The following is a 22954-nucleotide window of genomic DNA, read 5'->3' as shown; positions in this document are numbered from 1 at the left end:
CTCTTGGGCAGATACCTAGAAGTAGAATTTCTGCTTTATACGGTAAATTTATGTTTAACTTATTAAGAAACCGCCAAACTGTGTTCCAAAGTGCTGAACCATTTTACATTTCCACGAGCGACGTAAGAGAGTTTTTGTTTCTTTATATCCTCTATATTGTATATTTTTTATTATCACCATCCTATGAGTGTGAAATAGTATCTCACTGTGGCTTAAATTTGCTTTTCCCCAATAACTAATGATATTGAGAATCTTTTCATATATCTTCTTGGTGAGATGTTTCAATTGAGTTGGTTTATTTTTAATGTAAAACGATCTTAATGCTTCTTCCTCTAAACAGATCTCACTTATGCATGTGATGACAACATAAAACTCTCAAAGACCAAGCACTTTGCAAATAAAAAGGACTTAATAATATTAATAGTAGATACAGCAATAAATGCACTTTTAGAAAATCTAAACTTCGTTTTACAGTGTGCAATAACAATGCTTTGCTAACCTGAAAGTTTTCCATTAATTGAGTTGAATTTCAACTGGCTTAGTTCTTTTGTTTCTTTTTCCTTTACTTTCTTTGCCAGCCCTCCCCCCACCAAATTTGTCAGTATTGCTGTAAACCTAAACCTCATGGCAGGGTATCATGGCATTGGGGGCAGATGGTGAAGGTTTCCATGAAGCAGAAAAGGAAACAGACCTGTCTTAAGTGAGGTAAGTAAACACAGAGCACATGGATGGTGAGAACTGAAATGGCGTGTTAAGTACAAATCAAAACTAGAAACCATGACTACCAAACCTGTTTTGGAAAAAATTACCTTTTTTGGAATATGGCTATTAAAAAGCATACATAAGCCCAATGTTATTTTTCTTTACCTTTGGAACATGGCCATACGCCATTATTTGGGACAATAGGTAAAATATTCACCAACAGCAAAATAGAGTAGAAGAGATTATCTGATAATTTAGTAACAATCCCAAATTTTATAGGGGAATGCCTTTTGTTTCGTCTTCATGAAAACAAAAATGATTGCTTGTGTGAATCGAGGAAGGAGGTAATTATTCTCTTCTCCAGCTGTTTTTTTTTTTTTTTTTTAACGTATGGTCACAATTGTTAAAACGAAGCCAGAAAATGGCCACTTGGTCTTCTTCTTTGTGTTTCTTCTATTAATAGGAGGAGACTATATGGAATGAGCGTCCTTGTTACCTATCACATAGGTATTGCCTTAGATTGAGCTGGAAGACTCCTGGCTTTTTTGTTGCTCTTGCTGTGGCTTTTGTTCTTTGTCCCTCGTTTGTTGTTTTGCTTTATGATCCATATTTTGAAAAAAAAAAAAAAAAAGACTTAAAGATTTACACAAACTCCCCTTCCCTCTTCACAAAATAGAACTGAGAGGAAAATGTGAGCTCTTCTCTTTGTGACAGAAGGAAGTTACTTTTTTAATCTTCGGGGTCATGTGTTGTTTTTGGGCAGAACTTCAAAGTGGCTCCCGCTCCGTGTGGAGGTTTGTGATTCCTCACAAAGAGGACAATGTAGAAGAAAAGGCAGGAAGAAGCGCAGCACATGTCAAACTTGCTCACAGCGGTGACTCCAATACACAACAGTGTCTCGTAGATAGTCAGCAATCTGTAAATATGTGTTGACTGACTCTGTGACCACATGAGAGATAGATGAACACAAATTATTCTTGAAAAATTTGAATTAGGTCTTGTTTGACTGGAACGACACTGTTTAATATTAAAAAATAAATAAATCACTGGGGGGAAAAAAGAAAAAAATATATATCCCAAATTTGAAACATTTAACTAGCAGACCTAGAAAATGTCTTCAATGGAATCAGTCTCTGTGCTGTCATTCAAGGCCCTTCAACTATCCATTAGAGGACAGTTTTGCAAAAGCCTTGTACGTCCCCCCCCTCCAGCCCCAGGCCTTTCCTCCGCACGCACAGTACAGAACACAGTGCTTTGTAACAGTCTATGTGCAGTGAGCAGTGGAGAACACACAAAGGACAAGCAACTGACAAACTGCAATTTTTCTATGTCTTCCAAGAATCGTATCCTCTCTCCCCAAATCCAACCCTGCCTGCAAAGCAATTACGTACTGGTATACGCAGTAAAAGATAATTATAAAAGTTTATAGATTACTTTGGCCCACTGTCAAATAATAGCTAATAATGATATATACTCATCATTTAAATAGTCCAATGCTTACAGTATGCCCAATAGCCTGTTAAAGTAGAATTTCTAAAGCTCTGATTATCTAGTCAGCTGCTAAAACACATTGGCTATCCATTCATAAAGGATCAGTATTTAATTGCATTAAGAGAAGAAGTAGCGATTAATTCTAATTTCAAAGGCAAATAATTTTTTTTAAATGCCAATTTGACCTTGAATTCGTATCAAGACTTTTCTTTTGTAACTGGCAAGGCTCCCTAATTACTTAATTAGGCTAATGTCAAGAACGAGCACATAATCAGAAAGAAAAAGATTTAAAAAATATAATAAAAGGGTGACAGAACTGGTCTAGGATTTTAGAGTTGCCCTTTTAATCACCCACTGAGATAATCACAGGTTTTATGGAATAACTACACATGCCATGTGTGTACAGCTTCACAATGACAGTTATTATCAATATTACCTTACCTTTGTGGGCTTTCCAATGCACAATATACTTTCATATACATTATCTCACATAATAATATATCCCTCACAATATGAGAGTTATTACAATTATGAGAGACTTAACTAGCCAAGGAAATACCACCAGTAGGTGAGAAAGCAAAGAGTTAAACCTTGCTTGATTTGATTCTAAATGCCACAAACTTTTGAGATATATCTTTTAGTTCACAGGTAGGAGAGTTCTTAGAAAAGGCTTTAGATTAACAAATCAATATTCATTAGTCACGCTGTGAGAAACATTTACATAAAACAAATAATTATATCTCTAAGAGATGCAAATGAAGAAACATTTCTTACAGATGTTTCTCTTCATTAAAATTCCTTAGCTGATAACAGAGTATTTTGAGATCAAAATCTAAGAGAGAAAGGCAGAGTGAGATTTAATATTTCCACGTCAATGTGCCTTACTGCAACGCCTTTATTTGTATCAACATATTATTTTCTTCTAATAACACGTAAATGAAAAGCGACTACTGCACATACAGGAACTAGAGGTAAATCGCTTAATTTTGAACTTCCGACATGGCATAAAGGCCTTGAAATTCCCTAGTATGGCTTATTTATTTTTCTCTTAGTGGAGGCAGATTTTTCAATTCCATTCTTGGCCATAAGAACTTTCACCTGTGAGTAAAAACCACAAGAACTGAGGGACCACAGAACAAGCTAACTTTCTTGGTCAGATGCTATTTTCATCATAACCTAGAAGGTGCAGTTCTAGCCGATGACTTTAGATTTTCCCCCATTTGTGGTCAACAAAGATCCCACAGCAAGGACTCGAAACAAGCTGAAAATAATCCTGTTGGCTTTATGACATGAGTCTGAGTTCAGCCTTGCCTAGAGCTTGGACTGTAAGGTAAAGTCCACCCACACAGTTTTCAGATAAGAGGATGGAAGTTCTACTCCATCCCTGAGGCGTGGCGCATCTTGCCAGCATCGAGTGGCGGAGTAGGATGGGCACAGAATTTGGGGTTGAACAGTGCTACCCCAGAATCCTGGTTCTCCCACTTGCTGTGCGACTAGTTCATGGACCTGAGCTCAATCCCAGAAAGTAGCTGTAAAAGATCAAACGGGAACATTCCTTATGTGGTGCTGTCCCATTATCAATACTAAATGCTGGGTCTTTTCCTTTCTGTATCAAAACTGTGTGTAAAATAAAACCTCAAGGATGGTACATTTGAAAAGGAAAGGTAAAGGAGATAGAAGAGGTATTTTCAAGACGTGGCAGTTGGTGTCTCGGAGACCTTATGCTTATACACATCCCGTTAACAGTTGGAACCCAGAGACCTTATCCAGCCAACAGAAGCACAGGGTCTGGTCCCTGCTACTTTTCTTACCTCATCTTCTGCCTCTCACCCTCACTGTCTGAGCTCCTTGCCTTCCCTTGAAAGAGGATATTCCTTAGGACCGCAAATTCAAAGACTTCTCTGTCTGGAAAATTCTACTCTCACGTACTCACAGGGCCTCTCTCTCACTACCGATACTACAGATTGTGTAGTATCTCCTCAGAACAACTTCCCCGATCACCCATGGGATTCACATACACACACTACTATATTTAAAGTAGATAACCAACAAGTTCACTGCAGCCCTGTTTACAATCGCCAAGACACGGAAACAGCCTAAATGCCCATCAACAGAGGAATGGATAAAGATGTGGTACATATATACAATGGAATACTACTCAGCCACAAAAAAGAATGAAATAATGTCACTTGCAGTAACATGCATGGACCTAGAGGTTGTCATACTGAGTGGAGTAAGTCAGACAGAGAAAGAGAGATAGTGACTGATACGGCTTATATGAGGAATCTAAAAAAAATGATACACGCGAACTTATTTACAAAACAGAAACAGACTCACAGACTTCGAGAACAAACTTATGGTTACCAGGGGGAAGGGTGGGGGGAAGGATACTTAAGGAGTTTGGGATTGACATGTACACACGGCTATATTTAAAATGGATAACCAGCAAGGACCTACCGTATAGCACAGGGAACTCTGCTCAATATATTATATTCACGTGTGATATAGACTGAAACCCTTACTTGAAAGTGATTTCATGAAGTCATGTAAATATAAGAGAATATGGTGGCTTATTTGGCCACAGAATGCTGGCACAAAACGAACATTGTGTTTCCCCGTTGAAAGCCTTCCGGCGTGGCCACCAGCTTCTATGTTATCAGCTCACAGGAGTCTACACCTTTTCCTTTGAGTCACTTCCTATATAAGCTGCTCACTTGATTACGGTAATTAAAGAAAACTTCTTCCTATGTGAAATAAGGTGTGAAAGAACAATCAAAAAAAGTAAAATGGTGAGAACATTTCTCCAGGCAAAAGCAATTTCCCCTTTGAAAGAGCTCACCTATTATGATCTCTGTGGAGGCATCTATTTTCAGTCTATTACTTCCCCATGATGAAGAACAAACTCATCTCAGGGAACTAAAATATCAGGATAAGTCATAATGAACTTATGAACAATTTTAGTCCTTGACAATCCAAACTCATAAGATATAATGTCATTAAAATTAACTCAGAACAATAGTTTCCAAGGAATTAGTAAGGTTTTCTTTGGGAAGAAAACTGTTCTCTTCCCCCTTTATTGTGTTATATTTGCAGCATAAAATATAAATACATCTCCCAAGGTTCCTAATCTATTTACTGGTGGAACTTAGCTCATAAGGTGCTGAGGACCCTACATCCAGAAACATGTAATTTCCAAATGGTTCCTTCTACTCAGAACTATGTTCAATCATTCAACATACATTTTGAGCTTTTTTATATGCATGGCACTGCATGTTGTTAAATTTTAATTATAGTGTTATAAATGATTTTTGAGAGTCTATTGCATACAAAGCACTATGTCAAGTGCAACTGGAGAAACAAATATGATCAAGGCATGGTCTCCAACATCAAAGGGTACCGAACATAAGTTGCAGTTTAGACCATCAGAGAATCTGTCATCTAGGTAGGGAGAAAGGACAGATGGGTGACAGAAGTCAGTGAAAACCCCAGATAGAAGGGCTAGAAAAATAGGAAAAGAGAAGGAGGTGTCACTTTAGGCTCTGTTAGTAAGTGGTTTATCTTGGTCATCATCCCAATTATAGGTGGAGGGAAAGAAATTCATTTTACCCTTTGATCCTACTAGGCTCCTGTTAGTATAAACCATAAATCCCTCCAGCTACTACCTCTAGCAGTTTTTCATATCTGGCCCCATCTTACCTCGGGCACGTAAGTAAATGATGCTACTTAGCAGTTAGACATGTGTGTGACGACTTTACAAGGTTTTGCATGGGAGGATTTAGTGGTCCATCTGTTCTCTACTTCTGTGGCCCATGAATAACAAAAGTGCTAATAAATGGGATGCATTTCTGGACTGTGCAGGGAGCCAGTCTCCGTACTTAGTTACATTGAGGTTTTGCTCTTCTCAAGGGGATTAAAATCGAAAGTACCCCAAGAGGAGCGATACTGAAAAGCATCTTTCCATACCCATTTCTTTGGGAGAAAAAGGGTAAGAGAGCATCAGTTGCACTTTGTATCTTGGTGAGAGACAAGGAGTATAACATCTGATTTCCTAGTAGCTAATTACCCCTTTAATACTGTGGTGGGGGGGAATCCTAGGATAGGTAGGGCAAGCACATCATTTATCATCTGTCTTAGTCCATTCAGACCGCTATCCCCAAAACACCACAGACTGGGTGGCTTAAATAACAAACAGTTCTCACAGTTCTGGAGGCTAGGAAGTCCAAGATGAAGGCACATTCAGGGTCTGGTGAGAACTCGCTTCCTGGTACATAGAAGGCTGTTGTCTCACATGGTGGAAAGAGCTAGAAAGCTCTCTGAGGTCTTTTTTATAAGGGCACTAATTTCATTCATGGGGGCTCCACCCTGGTGACCTCATCACCCCTCAAAGGCCCCACCTCCTAACACTATCACCTTGGTGTTTAGGTTTTTAACACATGAATTATGGGGAGACACACACATTCATTCCATAGCATCATCCAAACCTGGATACATTTCAGAATGAGGGGAGCACTATTAATCATTACATCTGAATAACAGGCTTCAATCTTGATGATTCCAGAAAACCAGGACCACGTGATAGGTAGGAGGTGGAATTCCATTTTTTTTTTTTTTTTTTTTTTTAACTGTGAATCAAAAGGAACATCAGATATACCTGTCTTTGCCTCTTGGAGGAAAAACTCTGGACACATTGCCTAGCTTAGTTAATCAGATGCTGTGGCCGGCATTTGACCCTGGAGTGGAAAAAAAATAACAAAAGAGATGCATGTAGAAAGTCAGAAAAATTTCAGTGTAATATGGGGATTCCCCTGGCATAGCAGGAAACGTCCAAAAGCAATTCAGTTCTGCAGAGCAACAGCCAGTGTCCAGGGTTGCTGGACCCCAGAGGCAGCAATAATAAAGGTCAGCTGATGAACAGTGATGTCCCAAAGTCCACTGGGGACACCTTGAAGGGACCTTTGCTTCCTTGATTTCTGCTTGAGCCTGGCCCTCCAGCTTAAATCTGAGAGATCCTACAGATCTCACGAACTACCATTTTTCCACCTAAGTTACCCAGAGGTGGTTTGCTGGTTTCTATTTCAACCAAGAACTCCAACTAAAACTAGTATAATATTAGATTCCTTAGATAATGATGAGGGATACTTCTACTTGATGATGGTGGCGATGATCATTTGAACTCTAGTGCCTCAGTTATTAACTAGGGATTGCATTGACAACAGAATAGCATTCCCTTTAGAAAAAAATCTCTAAATGCATCTTTCGATTGTTAAGGACTTCTCTAAAAATAGCCAAGAAATTTTTAATCCAAATCTTTTCCCTTTCTAGTCTCACAAAAATATCCATAAGGGCATTCACAGAAGTCCTATGAAAGAAAGAGCCTGAGATATTTTAAGAAGTCACACACTTCTCAGTTGAAAGAAAACATTCAAGGCTTTTGAGGTCCTTGTCAAATTATTTACCTTCATTTTTAGATGTCACAGCTGAAGTATTGGAATAAACAGATATTCATTTGGAAGATTACAGATGGTGAATATTAATTGTCGCATATATCAAATTATAATGGAGCTTTGTAATTACAGTAAATGGATTTTGTAATTGCTAGAGGCCTAGGGAAGGGGATAAATGTAAAGGATGCTAGAACGCCAAGGAAGATAAATATTTGTGGGGCTGTAGGTATATAAGGCATTTGTTGAGTGTTTCTAATTTAGGAGAACATAAAAGGAGAGCCCATGGTTCCCATCTATGAATTGCAGGTACCATCATAATAAAGCAGAAGTCACAACCTTATCCAAAAGGCAATTGCCAGAATGCCTTAATTGGACCAGTAAGAATCAGAACTTACTTCTATTAATTTGCTTTATGAATAAGTAAGTCATTGGGAATCACCTGATACCACTCTTACAACCAACAGGAGGGGATCTGGACCAGTACGAGCAGTTTCTGTTTTTGAATCCAATAATACTAAAGAGCCCTGGACTTGGATTTGAACCACCTTCAGACATGTCCCGCCTGTTCCAATGACAACTTAGGACCCCAATCACCTTCTTGGCTTCTGCCTTGTGAGCAGCTATTGAAGGTGGGGGACCATGCTGTGGTCCATGATAAATTCCCCAAAATTCCTTCCATCACATGTCATGTCCAGCTCGAGAGAGAAAGCCTGAACTATAGTACAGTATCGCTCTGAGATCAGGGTGGGAAAACAGGATATAAAAAGCATTTGGAATCGACACGTACACACAGCTATATTTAAAATGGATAACCAACAAGGACCTACTGTACAGCACAGGGAACTCTGCTCATTGTTCTATAAGAACCTAAATGGGAAAAGAATTTGAAAAAGGATAGATACATGTAATATGTATAACTGAATCACTGTGCTGTACACCTGAAACTAACACAACATTGTTAATCAACTACATTCCAATATAAAATAAAAATTAAAAAAAGCATTTGGAACCATTTATTTCTTCCCAATCCATTGCAGGTACATCAATAGAAGTGGGGCTTTTTGTTTGCTTTTTTGTTTTTTTGCTATTTTTTAGAGTCTGATGTTAGGAGTGCTGATTTTGGCCGATGAGGGTGGGTTAAGAAGAAGTGGAAGAGATAATTTCCTCACTTACTTCTTCCTCTAGTTAACTTGAAGTCCATTTGAAACAAAAAGTCAGTGGTTACCACCTTATCACATACATTTCTGGACATAATTAACAGTCATAAAATTTAAAGAGTTCACTTCTTTTCCATTTTTCCACGTGGTACCACAGGAAGAATACTGGACTAGAATGGAGAGACCTGCGTTCCTGTCCTTGCAATGCCCTAGACTAGCCAGGTGGCCTTCTCTCAGCCTGTGTCCACATTTTTAAAATGAGGGGTTTCTTTTTCTCAGAACGACTCCTAATGCCCTGCTTTTTTTCCTTTGTTTTCCTTATTGAAGGTATCCAAGATTCTTTCTATAAGTTTATTTTTACTTGGAGTCACAAATTATGTCTACTTTTTCATCCCAGATACTCAGCAATTCTCACGTAGTACGTAGGAAGCACTCCAATGTTATTAAATGAATGAACGAATTAAAGGATGAAGAAGTATATTCTAAATATAAACATACATGTTTTTCTTTACCATTAAAAGGTATTTTATTGATCTTTTCCTCTTATTTGGCTTCTCCCAGAAGTCTCCCAGACTTTTGAGACATGGATGAGAATTCAAGTATTTTGTTTGGAACGTGATCCTGGGAAATACAGAGAGTGCCAAAGTGAGACGGGGGAAGAAAAGCTAAGAGAGTTATCAAGACAGTTCTCACTGGGGCTAATTAGAGCTTGACCCAGCTGGGGAAGGATAGAAACCAGCAAGGAGCATGCAGCAAGGAGCAAGGGAGCTGGGGTTTGCAAGCACTAATGCCGACTGGTCATTGGCCAAGGGATGAATAGCCTAGGTGACCAGAGGAAGCCCTCTCAGGTACACAGATGAAGGTGCTGGCAGTTGGCAGACAGACAAGCATGTACCGATACGGTAAAGGCCAAGTGGTTGACATCAACAGTGCCTACTCCAGTCTCACAACATTATTCTCTCTCTTACGCCTTCCCGTGGAGCCCTGTGATTGCACTCATTTCCCTATAGTACACTTGCCCCTTTACGTACCTTTATTCCTCACTGGCCTATAATCTCCTTGAAGGCAGAGCACATGGCTTCCTCAAAGCTGTACCCTCAGTACCTGGCCTAGCATAGCTCTCTTATATTTGGGGACTAAACGATGAATCTATAATAAGGGCATAATACCACGAACTTGATAAGTTTATACAAGAACCAAATTAGATAATGTTGACCAAAAGCATACTGAGAAGTGTTAAGTGCTCTCCATATCTAAGAGAAGAATGATGGGGAGAAAATAAATACTGTCCCTAAGCTAACCATGCGAGGTTAAGAGTCTGCCATCTTTCACATCAACACATCTTCTTTAGTTGGCTGTAGGACAAGATGTGACCAAGATGTCAACATGTTTGGAAAAAGATGGACAGCAGTGAAGAACTGATGGAGAGCTTCTATCTAGTGGGATCTAACTGGCTGAGAAATACGTAAAAAGTTTGGACCAGTGAAAGTACCTCTCCTAGATAGCACTCAAGGGTGACCTGGGATAGAGGTAAACAGGGAGGAGAGAAAAGAACAGCTTTATCTAGGAATTCTTCTCTTAAACACAAACTCCTTCAATTTTAAAATGGTGAGAATAAAGTAAAAGATGATGTTAAGGGAATTTGCGGCCCCGGTGCTGTTTTGATCCTTAACAAGCTTGTTTATGAAACCAAAGGCCAAAGAACAAGGTCAATGTTTTTCTCAGTGATATGAAGAGAATCGTTTCCCTTTTTTTTTTGACCACCAAGAATTGAATCTTTTCCATTTCCCACACCAGATTTGAGAAACCTCTCAAGTCTTCATACCATTCCAAATAAGCTGGAAGCCGCCTGCAAATGGTCTAGGAGCTGAGGACATTCTGCCGGATAGTAAGATTTACAAGTCACAGTCTCTTTTACTAAGAGAGAACAGGCTTTGGGAAATTAGAAATGGAATTTTACTTCATTTGTGGAGACTCTGTAAGGACTGGCTCTCTTTAGACAAAGAGCCGGGATTGGTTGGTTCTCAGTACATTTGGGACAACACTGGAGAAATATTAAGTGTAGGACGTATTTATGAATATGCCCGCGCTTCCCCTGCTACAGATCCCAGAGCCACCTCACCCTTCCTTGACAGGAAGGCTTCACTGAGGCCACCCATCTTGGTCCAGTCTAGTGAGTTTCACCACCTGGGAATTTCAGAGAGGAGTTAAGTCCTCAACCCTTTTGTTTCCAGGATACCCCTGTATTTCTCATGTAAATTTTCCATATCGCCCTACCCTACCGGCAGAATTTCACTCTACCTGACGTTATGAAAAGGTCACGTCCCCAGAGCACTCAGATCCTAGTTTAATCAAAATTCAATTGTTTGTCCTCACCAAGAACAGTAGATTGACACCTGTGTGTATCTCCAGCAACTTCTTAGGGAATTTCTCAGATCAACAGGTACCATCCCGAAACACAGAAACCTGTATAAATTACCCAAATGATGGTTACCTCACATAAAAATTGCAATCTTCACTGGGTACATCACCATACATGCTATATACTTTTTTATCTTCACAATAGTATATGTAGTAATTATTACCAACTTTAATTAATGAGACATTTTTGGGTGAGAGTTGGGGGTGGACCGATAGTTAAGCTTTTAAAAGTTATGTAATTGTCCAAGGTTATACAGCCTATAAACAGAAAAGCTAGAATAAAAATACAGGCAAAATCTAAAGCCACAGTCTTTCTATTACAATATACTGCTCGATGGCTTTTCTTCCTTGGAAGCTTTAATAAATAGGGAAGATTTTAATCACTCTAAGAATGTTTAGATGAATGTAACCTTGCTTAGAATGAGGGGATGGATTAGAAAAACCTTAACCCTTCTCTCCTACCATGATTTCATTACTCATCTGGGCTGTCATCTGCTGATTAAAAAATGGGAACTTTCTTGTGCCCTGAGTATTTGCAAGCAAGTCATGTGATCTCATTTATAATATACAGGTTTCAGCAGTATTTGCCACTGTTTTCCTCTAGAAAATGCCACATCACGAAGCCCTGACTTAACAAAGGGAATCCACTGTAAATCAGGACCATTTAAAGCAATGTGACATTAACAGAATTAAAAACAGACCTAAAAACATTACTTTAAAGAATGACAGGATATAAATGGAGCAAAGTCCATTTTTTCTATCAGTGGCAGCACACAGTGTGAGAACAATTCTCATTCTGCTTCCAATCACATGTGTCTGTCCAGCAAAGGAAGAAGTTGTTTTGTTCGACATGTTTAGTTTTGGAATTAGTAGTTTTTCGTTTTGGTGTGGCTTTGAGACGAGGAAATACATCCCTATTTCTCCTCTGTCATTGTTCTCATTTTCTCCCGCACCAGGTAGACAAAGTATACATTACAGAAAAGACAACAGGAACCAGCAACATGCCCTAGATAAAAAAATAATAATGTCTCCTCCAGATCAAGGCAACCGCACAAGACTAAAAGTTGGAATCAGCCAGCATCTGAGGCAAACCCAATCTTGAAATTAATGTTTATCTTGTTGCAAAACAAGTCCTACTTGAGGTTCATTTTTGTAGTGAACAGAAACCCAAAATTGCCATGTTGGACCCATAGTTTTCCCTGACGGATTTCTTATCTCACTGCATCGCGGATAATATGTGGGAGAAGTTGCAGCGTAAGGGGTCGGCGTGACTGTCCACTGACGTTCGGCTGCCTGGGGAACAATCAGATACTAGGCTCGGAAAATACAGTCGCCGTGACTAGACACGAGACCCGCCAGCCCTCTCCCATCACCTGTCCCGACAGAAGGCCCCTGAGGCCTGTGCTGCTGAATGGGACCCTAGAGTTGTTTACATACCAACATCTCCCTTGTAATTTTATGCGAGACCTCTGGGCATCCCTCACCCTTTTCTCCAATATTCTCCAAGTGTAAGTGTTGAGCTGCATTATGAAATCAGATTGGCTACAGATGAGGAGACACCCTCCCCAAGGATACAAAACAACTAATGTTGCAGTTAACTCAGAAGACCCCAAGTCTTAAATTGCTGTCTTATATGGAGTCTCAAAGTTTCTTTGTAAATGTGTAAGATGAATTTTATATGATGTAAAGTAAAAAAGGTTACATATATATTTTTTTCTCACGAAATAGAACATCATTAAAACAAGAAAGAGTACCTCTATCATTTTCTGCAGCGGTACCTCTGTCTGCTTACAAACTGAAGATGGGATTGAAAGTCACAGCTCTACAAAGGGCAAGCTACGTACTCACAACTGGTTGAAGACAGACACAGCAGAACAAGCTGGAAATCCCTGAGTGTTTTTAAACCTGTTCCATTTGGGGTCAAGTGGATGGTAAGGACCTTGCTTTAAGAAAACTAGTTATTTCTGCCAAAAATTGCATTTCTTATCTGGCTCACTGCTATCTGTCTCAGGAACATTTACGGCAGGCTGATTATTTTCTGAGTGATTCCAAAATGTTTAGACTTTTAGTGCAGCATATAATGTTCTATTACTACCTCAGGTGATAAAAGGAAGATGCTGTTAATAGCTGATAAATTCACCACCCTTGTGGCCATACATTTTATACAGCATTACCCTGAAGGGATACATCAAAAGCATATCATTGGAAAATAAGATTTTAAGTTCAAAAACAAAAACTTTAAAATAACCCCTAAATGTTTACTGTTTTAGGACACAAGCCAGCTTGGACAGATAAAAACGGATGAATCCAGATTGTTCCCTGAATCTTTACATTGAACAGTATATTTTTTTAAAGCCTTAGAAGTCATCCAGCCAAGTTCTTTCTTTATTCTACATGTGAGGAAACCGAAACCCGGTAGGTAAACTGCCTTGTTCAAGGTCAAAGAAGAAATCTGAACTGTGGTTGCATTACGTCTTATTCACACCATTCCCATCAAAATTCAAACGTGACATGAGATGGGAATAAATGGGAAGTGAAAGCTCCTGAGTTTCTGCTGCACAGGCCTGCTGTTTTTCTCACTTTGGCCATTCTGCAGAATTTGTCAACGTAAAATCAGCTGCTATTAGCTTCAGACTAAACCCTCGATTCCCTAAATCAGGGGGAAAGGAACTGAAATGATACTTCCTCAACTCAATAGTGGAAGTAGATGGGTAGTAAATAAAAACAAAGTTTGCAAAATATACTCAAGACGGTATCAAGCATGAATACCTGCAGGTAGCTCCCTAAATGCCATTTTAAGAATCCCGGAATGGGATCTGAGACCAGGGAAAAATATTTTGTGAGAAAACGTTCTTCTCGGAGGTGTTGTTAAGAAGACAAGTTATCAGAAGGCTGTGCCAGAAAGAATCAGATTTAGGAAATGGAGGGTCAAATCCTTTTGCGGAAGAGGGTGTTTGTTATCTACTCACTCCAGGATCTGCACACGGCAGTGTCAAACCAGCCTATGGACAATTTTTTCTAGTCAAATCATAATTAAATGGTAAAGCACTTAATACTAAAACTTGATGGACAAAACTGATGTGAGGAAGTTAATTCCAAGCTTTGCTGAAGTCAAGCTAGATCACATTTATCTTACATCCTTCGGGAACTGGGTCTGTCAGTCAGTCACAGAAGATTAGAATCATGCAGTTACAGAAATCTGGAACAGGCAGAAACTCAGAGATCAGTCTGGATGCTTTGAACTTATTCAGTGTGAAGCGACAAGGAAAATGCCGTATCTGTCAATGAAGTTGCTGTTGAGGAGGGCTTGGGAATGACTGCACCAAGTCAGGGAACAAGGCAACTGTATAAACGAGAATTAATTATGCCGTGATTCACAGTCACTGGCTGTGCTATAAATACATTTATGGAAGTGTTTTTCTTTTCCCTTTTCCTTTCCTTTTTCTCCAAAAGGCTGCGTGGATGAGCCTTGTTTCCAGGACTCACATAACTGCACCTAGAATCACAGAATGTTAGAGCTGGAGGGACCCTCAAGGTTTGCCCAAGGTCCTCCACCGGCATTTTACAGGTGAGGAAACTGGAGCCCAGAGAGGTCAGGAAACTTTCTGGAGGTCACGGAGTTAGTGCCCCGCAGTCTGGACCCCCGGTCTGCTGAGTCCCAGAGCGCAGTGCGGTCCACCACACCTTGTCATTTTCCAGTGTGGGCAAAAGACGGTCCCTGGACGGGGCGTGTTTCTTCCAGTCAGAACTCAGCCCCAGAGCCCTGTGCAGCCAGAGAACCTGAAGCACTTCCTTCCCAGAGTTCACGGGTATTTCTGATCGTCACTTTAATGAGAAGGTATTTTTAGCTCTTCTCCTCCCATGAGCATTCTTCCAACTCACTTTCAGGGCTCCGGGCTCAAGCTTCGAGGCCAGGATAACTTTTTTTTTTTTTTTTTAAGAAATCCAATTCAGTAAGCTTTTAGTGAATGCCTTCAATGTATAAGGCATTGAACTGAGGGCCTTGTGAATGGAGACGTGAATGAAATGGATCCCTATGTCGGAGCAGCTCACAGGGGATTGTGGAATGGGGAGCAATGAGCTTTGGCCAGGAAAGTGGTGCTGGGAACTTATTAGAAATTAGAAAAGCAAGGCGCTAGCCTCAGACCTTATTAGGAGTCGGGCAGATTTAGTTTCCCAGCGTTGCTCTCCCACTTACGAGTTATGGGACAATGAGAAATGTGCTGTGCTTCCACGTCTTCTTCTGTAAAGTGGGGTCACTAGGGGTAACCACGCTCTAGGTTTGCTACCAAGATTAAACGAGGCAATGCGTGAAGAGCCTCTGCACGGGGCACAGGGGGAAATGCCGTGAATGCTTAGGGTCACCGTTATTACTTGCAGACATCTAGAACGAATAGGTAACTAGAAACAGTCCAAGCTGAGGACCGCGGAGCTGCGTCGACAGGGAAGTTGACTGTGACTGTGAGAAAAGGCTCAAAAGAGGAGGTGACCCTGCGTGACGGGCAGGGTGTTAACAGGTAGACTGGTGGGGAAAGACAGTCCGACAGATTTACCAGCAGGAGTCCAGCGCCGAGTCAAAACATCTTAGGACACAGAGAACGGCGACTAGTGGGGACATCCGGGTCTCAGGATGTGAGAGGGGAGGTCAGAAAGAAATGGGGTTAAAAAGGGAGGTTGGGACCAGAATCTAAAGCCACTGCAAGCCTTTGTGTGCCCGGGAACCTCGTGCATCGTTATGAAATTATGTTGTGTTGTTTCGACGTTCCTGATGTCTCAGGAAACTGCAGTGACACAGCGTTTCCCTGTGGATGTGCAGGTGGTAAAGCCGGGGCTCTTGATCCTCATTCACATTTATCCTCAGTGCTCTGCCCTGAAGGGCTTCCCATCACCTGCTGATTTAGAAGCCCAGGGTCAGAAAGGTTGCTACAAACTGTCACAGGCAAGAGGTGCCTGAGGAGACACGAGGACTAAATGCCATGTGGTCTCCTGATGGGATCCTGGAACAAAAAAAGGACTTTAGGGAAAAACTAAAGATGTCTGAATAAAGTATCGACTTTAGTTAATAATGAAGGATCAATGTTGTTTTCTGCATTGTGACAAATGGACCATACAGGTGGAAGATGTTAGTAACAGGATGACTGGGTGTGTGGTGTAGGGGACCATCTGTACTACCTTGGTAATTTCTCTGTAAATCTAAAATTATTCTCAAATTAAACATTTATTTGACAGAAATGCATAACATTTGAAAGGGAAAAAATTGTTCCTGGACAGACTTATATTGTCTTCATTAATTTGCTGGTCTGGTTTAGGCTTACCAAAGGAAACATTCTGAAGTAGTACTTAAGCTGTTCCTTTTTAAATGAGGAGCATTTTAACATGGATAAAAACACATAAAAAATATTTTTAAACATACCTCATTGTGGCAAACTACTTGAGTACTCCCTTTATACTTTTTTCATAAGATTCCTTTATTTAACTGCTCTTAATTACATCCAGTTGCGTTGGCTCTATCAGGTTGCTTTTAATAGCACTTCTAGTAAACAGAACTACAGAGAAAAATCTTGGTTGGTACCGGTCGCTAGCATGGGGGTGTAAGTCACAGGTATGAACTGCTTGTGTACTTGGGCGGGGAGAACAGTTATGGGGGTCAGTATGGGGGTGGGCAGGTAGAGAGAAAGGGGAGACAGGAGAGACATTGCGATGCTATGAGATTAGTGATTCTCAGCTAGCGGTGATCAACCATCCCCTGGAGATATTTGGCAACGTCCGGAGACTTTTTCTGTCCTCACAATTTGGGGACGAGGGAAAGGGTGGTGGAGGGTTTGCTACTGGAATCTCGTGGAGAGAGGCTACAGCGTCTGCTAAGAATCCTACAGAGCAGAGAGCTGCTCACCACGGCCCCCAGCAAAGAATTCATATTGAGCCCCAAACGTGAATAATGCCAAGGTCGAAAAACTCTGCATTAAATAGAAGAGGGAAAAAAATGCGTTTGCCTCCATTATTTCCTATACCCCAAGGAAACTAACAATTGTCTGAACTTATAAGCACTTGTATATTCTTCTGAATTCTACTAAAGGATAACAACTAACCCATTATTACTACTGACCCATCGTTAGTGAAAATACTTGCCGAAGATCTTCTCAGGCTCCACTTCACATCGTCTTGGCCCTTCTTCCACTGAGACCATTGCTAAGGCAGCAACTGCCAGCAGTGTCAGCTGACAGCCTCTTGCTTCAGCTGCGCTTTCTGCCCTGGGGCCTCTCTGACACCCACACAGTGGGATGATTACCAGAACCTTCCGGGCACTCATACATGTGCATCCCGGAAGCTCTAAGGAATTGCTGCCCCCGGGGTCAACATTTGAACCTTGGAGGACGGGAACTAGTGCATAAATCTCCTCTTATTCCTTCTCTCAGACGGGCAGTTCCAAACCGCATTGAGCCCCGATCTTTATGCCTGTGCCATAGGCAATGGAGCTACTAAAGCTCAGTGGAGACCACTCCACTAGGCTGCTGTTAGCAGGCTTCCCCACCAATCTTTTCTTTCTTTTTTAATTTTTATTGGCGTATAGTTGATTTACAATATTGTGCTAGTTCCAGGTGTACAGCAAAGTGAATCAGTTATACATATACATGTATCCACTCTTTTTTAGATTCTTTTCCCACATAGGCCATCACAGAGTATTGAGTAGAGTTCCCTGTGCTGTACAGTAGGTCCTTATTAGTTATCTAGTTTATATATAGTAGTGTGTATATGTCAACCCCAAGCTCCCAATTTATCCCTCCCCCACCCTTACCCCCTGGTAACCATACGTTTCTTTTCCACATTTGTGACTCTATTTCTGTTTTGTAGATAAGTTCATTTGTAGCCTTTTTTTTAGATTCTACGTATAAGCGATATCATATAGTTGTCTTTGTCTGACTTACTTCACTCAGTATAACAATGTCTAGGTCCATTCATGTTGCTGCAAACAATAAATGCTGGAGAGGGTGTGGAGGAAAAGGGAACTCTCCTACACTGTTGGTGGGAATGTAAATCGGTACAGCCGCTATGGGAACAGTATGGTAGAACTACCAGAGGATCCAGCAATCCCACTCCTGAGCATATATCCAGAGAAAACCATAATTTGAAAAGACACATGCACCCCAGTGTTCATAGCGGCACTATTCACAATAGCCAAGACATGGAAGCAACCTACATGTCCATTGACAGAGGAATGGATAAAGAAGATGCGGTACATAAATACAGTGGAATATTACTCAGCCACAAAAAAGGACAAAAGAATGCCATTTCCCCACCAATCTTGCTCGCCTTCTCCAGTCCACCATGCCTCGTATCTGAGATTACTTCCCCAAAGAAACTACCCCATACAGCCCTTGCCTCAGGCTTTTCTTTCTAAGGAACCTAGGCTAACAACATGCTCCTTAAGAATTTTTTTTTTGTCAAAGATTTTCCTACCGAGTGGCAGATAAGGATTATTATGGGTTTCATAGAGTCTCTTAGCTCTAATTTCAAGGAATAATCACAATAATAAATATTAACAATAATTAAAGTAGTTATTTATGATAGTCTTCCTTACAGAAAATGAAACTTAGATTCAGAGAGATGGAACTTTGTAGAAATCCCTTGTGGAAAGCCAGGATTTGACCCCAGTCTGCTTGAGGGCAAAGTTCTTACCACACAGGGGCTAGAAGTTTTCCTAGAAGCAGTATGAAGTCCAGGTACAAAGCCTGAGAACAAAATATTTTCTTCTGCAAAACAACCTTGCTACCATATCCTAACTCGTTGAACCTGTCACGATTGCAATACAACGCCTAACACAACAAGGTATTTAAGGTCATGTTGGAATTTCACGTAGAGTTAACTACTGAGTAGGAGCGATTATCTACAATAGTCATAGGGCACCAAAGCGAGTCTACGAGCACAGTGGTCAATATAGGGAAAACCGTGCGTGTGTGTACGTGTGTGTCTTTGTGTGTCTGTACTTCTGTGTGTATGTGAGGGAGAGACAGTCAGAGGAAGAGACAGACAGAGAGAGGAAAAAAAAAAGGGAGGAAGGGAGGTAGAGAAGGACAGAGAGAGAGAGATTTTGAACCTCCAGCCCTAAAGCCAAAGGCCAAATTGTAATTAGGTTTTGTAGTCCATTGTTTCAAAAGTGTCACACTCCATTTATGTGAACAGTCAAGAGCTCCCTCAGCGGCTGGAGGAGCTTCACAGTGAGTGTGATTGTACAGGGAAGGACACAGCTTTGCCTTTACAAAACTAGGAGGTGTCAATGCCCTGACTTTACCTCCTTTAATACTGTGATTGTGCGTGACGGTGGTTGTCTGCAAGTAATGGTGCTGTTGGATTTTGTTGTTACTTTTTTGTTTTGCGTTTTTATTTTTTTTCTGAAATGAGCATTAGTTTAAAGGTTTCCAGCGCACTAGTCTTTGAATCAGAAAACCTACATTGAAGTTCTCTCAATTACTTAATGTAGCTCTGAATAACAGTCATAGCAGAAATAGTTGTACTGGTAGTAGAATAATTAAAACCAACGAATGCTTATTGACCATAAATTATGTGCCAGGCATTCTGTTAGATGCATTACATGTGTCAGCTCATTTACATTCCCTCAATAACGCTAGGTGGTGAATACTGTCATTGTCACCACTGATGAGATGATTTATTAAATACAACTAAAGGTAGAGATGTTAACTCATCCAAAGTCGCACAGCCAACGTGTAGGACACTCAGGACCCAAATGAGTCGCCACGCTCCTAACCCTTTTCTGTTCTGCCGCCTTATGGAACGCTGAGCTTCAGTTTGCTTACCCATAAAACGGAGCTGGTCCTCCTTTCTCCGTGTAGGTGTTGCTGCAGTCGGGGTCTTTCTTTTAAGGAGCGTGGAGAGAGGATGAATGATACCACATATCTGATTGGAATCTCTTCCTTGAAATCCACAAGCTAGACTGGCATTTTGGAACGTCGTTGCTGTAACAGATGAAAATGCCGATAGGAGATAGATGTGGAGCACAGCGGATTATGCTGAGCTTAATAACTTTCCACCGCACTGGGGGACTGTCCACTGCCCACCCTGGCCTTTCTGATTTTTCTGACACATCTCAATCACAGTCACACCTCGAGAACTTTACAGTCGGAACTTTTAGTCATAGGGGAGACTTTTAGTAAAGTCAAACTGGTTGAAAATAGTAACATGTTCTCTCTTGGCCCGAGAGGTTGTCAAGCAGTGGCGGGCAGCGGGGGTGTGGACAGAGCTTGGACGCGTGGGCTGGGGTGTCCGCACGCGAGCCTGGGGGCCTCCTCAGGTGGCCCCAGAGGTGGAAGCAGCCAGAGGTGAGAGGAGAAGGAAAAACAGGCTTACTCAGGGATGGGGCTGGCTCTCTCCATGCCGCCAGCTCTCCCCATGCTTTCATGTGTCAGTGAAGAGTGCCAGAAAGTTCAAGGTATTCTAAATGTCAAGCAAGCCTTCCAGGTTGTTAGGGAGGCTTATTTGTCAAGGTGGGATTATAGAAAATATTGTATTAATGGTTTGTAAGCTTGATTTGTAACTTTCAAGTATTTAGATGGGGGCCTACAGCCCCGGACCCCAGTGAGAGGAGGGCGTGGCCTGCGTATTGCTATTAACGGCTTCTATCCTCAACAAGCGGGGCTCCTTTTCGCCCTTCAGATACCTGCATACATGGTATCTTCTGAGAACGGCCATCTCTGGCCACCCTGTTCTGCACAGCCCTCCCAATACAAGCCGGTCACTCTCTACTCCTTTCCTATTTTATCCACAGCTTTTGCATTATCTGCTTTCTTGTTTATGGTACCTCCAGGCCAGAATGTTTCCTCCTTGGAAGCGAACATCTTGTTTCACTTCTTCATGGCTGAGTTCCTAGTGCCTAGAAACACAAAATAAGTGTTCCATAAATATTTATTTGATGAGAGAATAATGGATAAATTGATAAAATATATGTATATATCTGCACTTTTGTCTTAATAATAATAAAGAGCTGTATTGTGTCTGATGCTTTTTTATAATTTTTATTTTATATTGGACTATAGTTGATTTGAAACGTTGTATTAGTTTCGGGTATACTGCAAAGTGATTCAGTTATACATATATCTATTCTTTTTCAAATTCTTTTTCCACTTAGGTTTATTACAGAATATGGAGTACAGTTCCCTGTGCTACACAGTAGGTCCTTGTTGGTTATCTATTTAAAATATAGTAGTGTGTATATGTTAATCCCAAACTCCCAATTTATCCCTCCCTGATGCTTTTTTTAATGTCAGTACACAATCCTCTCTTATTCCTTTTGGACTTGATAGCCAGCTAATTATAGAGTTAACGGCAGTCAACAATTATTTTGAGAATGGAGCAGGAAAGAGAAGCAACCGATATGGGAATAAACAGTGTGTCTTATGTTAAACTAAACGGCAAACAAAATAGTTTTACCCGTCCCTCTCCCAGTCCCATTCGGATCTAAGGCAAAGTCAAACAAGATTTTTTATTTTTTGCCCTATAAGAGGATGTTACACTTGTTACAAGTGTTACACATATGCTGATTCTTTTCTGAGACTAAAGAAAGTGCTGGGGATGCAGATTTCAATAATGACATGGTCAAGGCCCAGAGTTTCTTACATTAAATAACTTGAACCTCATTTTCTGAGAAAATATACACATTGTCTCAGATCTTAAAATAGTTTATGTATTTCAGTCACTCCATAATTATTATTTTTTAATAAATAAATTTATTTATTTATTTATTTTTGGCTGTGTTCGGTCTTCGTTGCTGCACGTGGGCTTTCTCCACTTGGGGCGAGCGGGGGCTACTCTTCGTTGCGGTGCGCGGGCTTCTCATTGCGGTGGCTTCTCTTGTTGCGGAGCACAGGCTCTAGGCGTGCAGGCTTCAGTAGTTGTGGCAAGCGGGCTCAGTAGTTGTGGTGCACGGGCTCTAGAGCGCAGGCTCAGTAGTTGTGGCGCACGGGCTCTAGAGCGCAGGCTCAGTAGTTGTGGCGCACGGGCTTAGTTGCTCCGCGGCATGTGGGATCTTCCTGGACCAGGGCTCGAACCCATGTCCCCTGCACTGGCAGGTGGATTCTTAACTGCTGCACCGCCAGGGAAGCCCCTCCATAATTACTGAATGTTATTTTTAATTGCCAAATATTATACTTATATATTTCATATCAATATTCTTACAAATTATATTTAGGTAAATAAATCTATTTTGAAGGAAGAGGGATTTGGGCTTCGGGGTATGTTTAATAATCTATTTGTTTCTGTCATTGTTGATAAAAAAACATTCCATTTCAACACTTTGTAAAAGGATACACATGGAGCAAGCAACCTATTTATTTATTCCTTAGTCCAAATTAAAACTGGTACATAATTGCCATATCTTCAGTTCTTAGAAAACAGAGCTTTGAACCTATACAATCATATTCTGTTGAAATGAAATTAACTGAGATTCAGTAAAGACTGCTTCATGCTCAGTAAATCCAACTCATTGTCTTAAATACACCAGCTTACGTACGATCCCCATTTCCCCTCCTAGCTACTTTATTCCCCTTCTTTTCTCCTTTTGAACTGCCGACCCGAGTTAGTAGCCAAACATAATAATACAGTGTTTGATCCTCTGGAAACCCATAAAACTACAAACCAGCAACCACCAGGATGTTGGCAGAATTTCTGTAGACAGCAACCAGCAGGGGACTGTTTTTTGGAAATGAAGCAGTGCATCGCGACCACTGA

General features: G+C 40.8%; 1 protein-coding gene across 1 annotated transcript in view; it reads right to left on the bottom strand.

Moving 5' to 3' along the window:
• The window catches only part of KCNJ16 (potassium inwardly rectifying channel subfamily J member 16), a 148365-nt gene that overhangs the window by 92204 nt on the left and 33207 nt on the right, over nucleotides 1–22954 (bottom strand). Inside the window, exons 3-4 of the mRNA XM_082442948.1 lie at nucleotides 21030–21101; nucleotides 20029–20187 (exon numbers count right to left, since the gene is read on the bottom strand). The gene's annotated coding sequence lies outside the window, so the exon portion shown is untranslated. The remainder of the gene's footprint in view (nucleotides 1–20028; nucleotides 20188–21029; nucleotides 21102–22954) is intronic.

Source organism: Balaenoptera physalus (assembly GCF_965194825.1).
Source record: "Balaenoptera physalus genome assembly, chromosome: 20".
NCBI classification, from domain to species: Eukaryota; Metazoa; Chordata; class Mammalia; order Artiodactyla; family Balaenopteridae; genus Balaenoptera; species Balaenoptera physalus.
This window is presented reverse-complemented; position numbering and strand designations above follow the sequence as displayed.